Below are 6,660 nucleotides of genomic sequence, written 5' to 3' on the forward strand. Positions count from 1 at the left end.
TACAAAATTTCCTTTTGGGAAACTTGTGGTTGTATTTCAAGGAATGGTTAGAAAACGTGGAATTATTTTTATCTGGGCTGAAGGACCTTTCATGTTCATTAAACCATTTTTAGGAATTTCTGCCACATTGTCCAACGTATATACTATTACACTACGGACACCTATAGTAGATTTCTCAATTTTGTCCACTTCATCTTTGGCATTGAAAAGGAAATAAGATATCCTGACATGTGACCCGGATACCACGTACACATGGTTCTTCCTGAAAAATCCCGCAATTGTCTCTGTCCCTTTCCCAAAATATGTCGAAGTTACAAATTTATAAATTTCTTGATTTCTGATTATTTGATCTAGGAGTTGAACCTATACGTGAATTTGAAGCTTTATTTTCTAACTACAAGAGATATTTTCCAAAATATAATCCTTTCTGAAAATACACCCCATTCAATGTAAACAGATTATTGCTTCAATAATAACTCTAACTGAAAATTGAATTGACGTTTTTAGAAAATGAGTTCCATAAAACAAGGGAATCACACTTCTGACACCATCTTGGAGAATAACACTAGTTGACAGACAATTTACGACTGTAATGCCAAAGGCAGTTATTTGTTAATTTCTGGTCCCTACATGTAGGAAGTTCCTAACACGTAAGATTTTTGAGTTATGATTTTTTTTTTCACAAAAATTTAATGAACACCACATTCCAAATCTGCTTTTCCCCTAAATTGAGAAAATTGTTCAAAATCTGGCAACACAGCGTCCAACAAAAGACCCTCTATTTCTCTTGCACTCAGTTGCCATGAAGGAAACCCAAGAAAGTATGTCATTTATTCTAAATGCAATAAGTTTATATGGCAAATATGTTTATATGGCAAATATGTGGTGACCTAAAAGTCATTGGACTATTACTAGGGCTTCAGGGCGGATTTACCAAGTCCTGCTGTTTGCCTTTGGAACAGTAGGGCAACACAGAGCCATTATCAAGTAAAAGAATGGCCTCCGAGAGATAAATGTATTCCAGGTCAAGCTAACGTGAAGAATATATCTCTTGTTAATCCCAAAAACGTTCTGTTACCTCCATTACACATTAAACTGAGGTTAATGAAAAATTATGTGAAAGCATTAGACAAAGAAGGTGATGCGTTTAAATATTTGTTTGAAGGTGGTTGACAATGTTTCGTGGTATATTTCACCAGTTCGGACTTCCATTGTTTAATATAATGTAAATTGATTTGATAACCCTGAAAAAAAATATAAAAGATTGACCGAAAATAACAATTTTATTAAACAAAAAACTGAAATTACAAAGAAATAACATACAACAACAACCAAACAACCATCACTTTCACAATGGAGAAGGAAATCCACAACGAATTGCCATTCTTAGACGTATTGGTGAAGAGGACCGACACTAGATGGGAAACATCTGTATATCGAAAACCCACTCACACAGGACAGTATCTGAACCAGAAATCCAACCACCATCAATCGACTAAGAGAGGAATCATCAAGACTCTACTGGACCGTGCTTCTGGGCTCTGTAATACAAAGGAAGGTCTCGAAAAGGAACTAGGCATTATCAAAAATGACCTTCAACGGAATTGTTACTCCAAAGTGATGGTAGAACAGGCTTCAGCTAGAAGACAGCAAGAACTCCACAAAGAAGAGAAGCCGCCAAAACCAATACTTGTACTTCCCTACATCAGAAGGTTATCGGAAAGGATAAGATGGATTGGGTCCAAGTACAACATCAGGACCTGGTTCAGATCTAGGAACACTATCCGTAGCAGCCTCACGTAAACCAGGCCACCAAACGTCAAACTGCGATTCCAAGAATTGCATTTACCAGATACCCTGCGAGTGCGGAGAATCATACATCGATGAAACTCAGCAATGCGGACTTAATTGAAAGTCCGCATTGCTGAGCACAAGAAACACACACAGCGAAGAGAAACCAGCAAATCCGGAATAGCGAAGCATGTTTGGACTCATCAACAAAACATCAAGTGGGCTCAAGCTGAAATCATCCAACACTGGTTTAGAAGAAAATTCAACGAATCCTCGTATATGTTGTCCAAAATCGCATTTAGTCAAGCTAGCGTAGAGATACGTAACATATGGAAACCTCTAATCAAGCGAAAACGACCAACTGCCGCCAAACGGTCATCTCCCGCCAAAACCAATGAAGCGGAAAGATAGAAGAGGGGATAGGTGAAAGCACTCGAATGACCTATAAATAGTCAGATCTCGGAGTTAATCACCCGAAGACGATTGTGGATACTAACAATCGAAACGTCGTGACATAACTTTGTTTGAAATCTTTTAATTTTTATTTTATCATTTTTTGTTAATATTTTTAATTTTTTTCAATTTTTTCAGCTTTTATTAATATTTCGATTCTTTATTTCTTTGGTTGTTGTTGTATGTTATTTCTTTGTAATTTCAGTTTTTTGTTTAATAAAGGAAGGTATATTTGTTGGACCACAAATTGTAAAACTACAAAGTGATCAACAGTTTGATCAAAAATTAAATAATATTAAATTAGCTGCGTGGAGTTCTTTCAAAAAAAGTGTTTCGGAGTTTTTAGGGAACAAGAAAGTAGAAAATTACGAAACACTCATAGAAGAACTACTTGAAAACTACTGCAGAATGGGATGTCGCATGTCTCTCAAAATTCATTTCTTGCACTCCCATTTGTATTTTTTCCCAGAAAATTTGGGTGCTGTCAGTGGGGAAGGGGAAAGGTTCCAACAAGACAATGGAGCAAAGTTACCAAGGCAATGGGATGCAGCAATGATGGGGATTATTGATGGTTTCTTTATGCGGGAAAACAATGAAACATATAAAGGAAACTCAACATTTGCAATAAGGTTATGTACAAAAGACTTCAGTTCAATGTTTTTTCGTGTGTATGAAAATAAAGTCTGTCATCCTCAAAATGTATTGTTTTTTTTGTTTTGATCTTATATTTCCCTATAATATGTGAAAATTTTTGTATAAAATGAAAATAACTATAACTCAAAATCTCTAAATGATGTTGTCAGGGTGCTTTAAACTCTCTTGTATAGCCATTATAACATCAGTCTCAATTTTTTTTCTTATTTGTTGGTTAGTGTAATTAATAACGGAAAAGACATTAGTTAGAAAATTCTTTTGAGCTTCCGTAACTATAATTTTTGAACTGATGGGCAATCGATAGTGAACGGAGGTATCAGGTCCCAATTTGATCAATTAACGTACCCCAATTTGGAAAGGTCAGACACGACCACTATCTGCGTCCTATATATAGACCCACGTTTTGATCCGTCCTCTCACTATTAATGCAATAATCCCCGATAGTTCGCCCCTATCGAATTCCCGCAGAGTATACAGGAATTGCAACGGCTTAGGTGATTTGGTGCATATACTACAATCGGACGGGGATATTAGCAAGTATGAGGGCTCGATATTTCCTTCAACTTGCAAAGAATACGGTTTTTTATTGAGCGCTTCATATCTTTAAATTTGATTATGCATGTTTTTAAAAATCGGGAGTGCATCGTATTTGAAAGTTCACCAATATTTGTCTTTTGAAATCTGAATTGACTTTGTAATGAAAAATATCGTGAGTAGGTACTTAGTTGAACATTCCATTATTTCTCTAGCTTTTCAAATGAAATCTCGAAAATACCACCTTGCAAGTTAATTCTACGAGAGCTCATGCTACGTGGTTTGATTAGCGGTTTCCATTGTTTTTCAGTCCTCGAGTAAATCAAGTCGACAGAGGTTTGCGAGTCGTTTGTTTGTCAACATGCAGGAAATGCAAATCTTTGGAAATAAAAATGGGCCATAATAATAGATTCCTGGTAAATGTAGTCGCAGGTCCTGAAACATAATATCCGATTACACAAAAGCTTATGCGATACCAATCTCGAGCTATTAATACGCCAGACCCTACTCAAGACTCCGGTAATAGCTCAGTGAATGTCAGAGTTGGATGAGGGGAGGGAAGGGGAAAATGGGGGATTCAAAACATCTGCAAGAATTGCTGATTGTTATTATGTGAGTGTAATCAAACGATGTTTGTTGTTTCATACTATTCAGAAATTAACATTATAAAGTATCAGATAGATTTAAAAATAATATATGACAGCCTGATATTTTGTTTCCATGCATAATTCTAAAAGTAATTATTTGAATTTCATTGAATTGACGTTTGAGCAGTGCATTCGTATTATTCACATCGTCTAAGAAGAAATTCCTTGAAGAGATTTTGAAAATACTATTTTGGCTCCTCCAACAGATACTTGATTCTGAAGTACCGTTAGCAACTGAACTATCAGTTGAAATCAAATATGGTTTCCAGTCCCATGTCATTCTGCAAGAACTACCACCACCTTCTTTCAATGTTTTTCTAGATGTGGGTTCCAGGTCAGCCCGGAATCTACTTTCATCTAACCTATCATGACAATTGTATGATTGTATCTCTTGTCTTCAGATTTTCTCAAAGAAACTCACAGCCCACAATTAGGAAATAGATTCAAACAAAAAATACAGAACAAGGATCAAACTACTCCAACAGATAAAACAACACAACGATGGACTGCATTCACATACGTAGGTGACCAAACCAAAAAACTAACAAACATCTTCTAACCCCTGAACATCAATATCACTTGCAAGCCAAACACTTGAATAACACAAAAAATAAATAGCTTTGGAAAAGAAAACAAAAACGGACTGCAACAAATTCTATATCGGCCAAACCAAGAAAAAACTGATCCAAAGGTACGACGGGCACGAAAAAGCATACATAAACCCAAAAACATTAAAATCAAACCTCGCAACACACGCCATACAAAACGAACATAATTTTTCCCCACTATAGAACATAAAACTCATAAAACAAGTCAATAAAGGAAACCGTATGGACATCTGGGAAAACTGAAACATCCATACATTTAAAAGTCATAATCCACTAGTCGAGGAACAAATACAAATCAAAACACAAAACAAGACCTAACGTTCAATAAACAACACGATACTATACACATTCCTAGAAACAGTGAACCCAGAGAACATCCAACACAAAGGATATTAGCTGATGTAACTCAAATACAGGCAAATTTACCTGCAGTACCTACACTAAGGCTTTCTACCCGCATTAAAGAGCAAACAAGAAGATAAAACGTTCAGTTTCAGTAGAGCCAAGGAGATGATAGTACAGCCAGCTATCGAAAGCGCTCGCATATAATAATTAGAATTTATAAAACTTAAAATCTTTTTTGTGACATATAACTATATTAAAATACTGAAAACAAAGGGAAATTAGTTGCATCATTTGAATATACACACATCGGAAAAGTCTAGGGATATTTTTATAACATACTAAATATCATAAAAATAAATGCATGAGGTCGTTTAATTTCGAGTAAATTGGTACACTCGACCACCCTGTAGATTTCAATGGGTTGAACAAAGCCTGTAAAAACGGTAACTAATCTTTTATCAAGTTTTTTACAAACTGTAGGTTTTCGGCTAAAATGAATAATCTGAAAGTGTCGAGTTTGTACATTCTATGCAGTTCTTGCTCAGCAATTAAACTGGAAATATTGTGCTTTAACATGGAACGCCATCACTTACCATTGGCTGAGATGAATAGAGCTGTAGGGCTTCTTCAAGGTGGCATGCGACAAAATGATGTAGCTCTTCGTTTGGGGGTCTCCCAAAGTGTTATCAGTCGATTGTGGCGGCGTTTCCGTGAAACTGGCAGTCCAGCCGAACAATATCCAGGGCGAGGACGCGCTACAACTGCAGTTCAAGACCGATTTTTGGTCTTAACCGCAAGAAGACAACCGACAATCACAGCACCTGAGTTGGTTAACGTGTTGCAGCAGACGCACCAGGTAACCATTGGTCGTGATACTGTCAGAAATCGACTGCATGAAGCAGATCTCCACAACAGAAGGCCACTTAGATGTCCACCTTTGTCGAGAGGCAATCGCGGTAGAAGATTATAGTGGTGTCAAGAACATCAAAACTGGGATGCAAATGATTGTGCCACAGTTTTGTTTACAGACGAATCCAGATTTGGATTTCATCCAGATTCTCGTCGAGTACGACTGTGGAGACGACCTGGAAATAATGAACGTTTGAGACACGTCCAGGAAGTCCACACATACAGAGGTGGTACAGTAATGCTATGGGGCGGAATCATGATCGGCGGCAGAACCGATCCCGTTTTTCCAAATCGCTCCCTCACAGCTTGACAGTACCTCGACACCATTCTTCTACCTATCGTCCGTCCTTTTGCTGTTGCTGTTGGTGAAAACTTCCACCTAATGCACGATAATGCTCGTCCACATGTCGCGCGTCTAGTGACTGACTGGCTCACCAACGAAGGAGTTGATGTATTGCCATGGCTAGCACAATCACTGGACCTGAATCCCATCGAGCATGTGTGGGACATGCTTCAACGAAGAATTACTCCACATATGGGGAACATTCACACAACGTTTCAATTGAGAGAGCTTTTAATCGCTGAATGGGCAAATGTACCTCAACAAGACATTGACAATCTCATTTTGTCGATGCACGATAGATGTAGGGCCGTAATAAACCTGCGTGGAGGCCATACTTTGTACTGATTCCAATTTTTTTTGTATTATGAATTTTTTT

Source organism: Leptinotarsa decemlineata, unplaced genomic scaffold (assembly GCF_025532065.1).
Source record: "Leptinotarsa decemlineata unplaced genomic scaffold, Ldec_3_MD MMD2_tig00002082_RagTag_RagTag, whole genome shotgun sequence".
In the NCBI taxonomy this organism is placed as follows: Eukaryota; Metazoa; Arthropoda; class Insecta; order Coleoptera; family Chrysomelidae; genus Leptinotarsa; species Leptinotarsa decemlineata.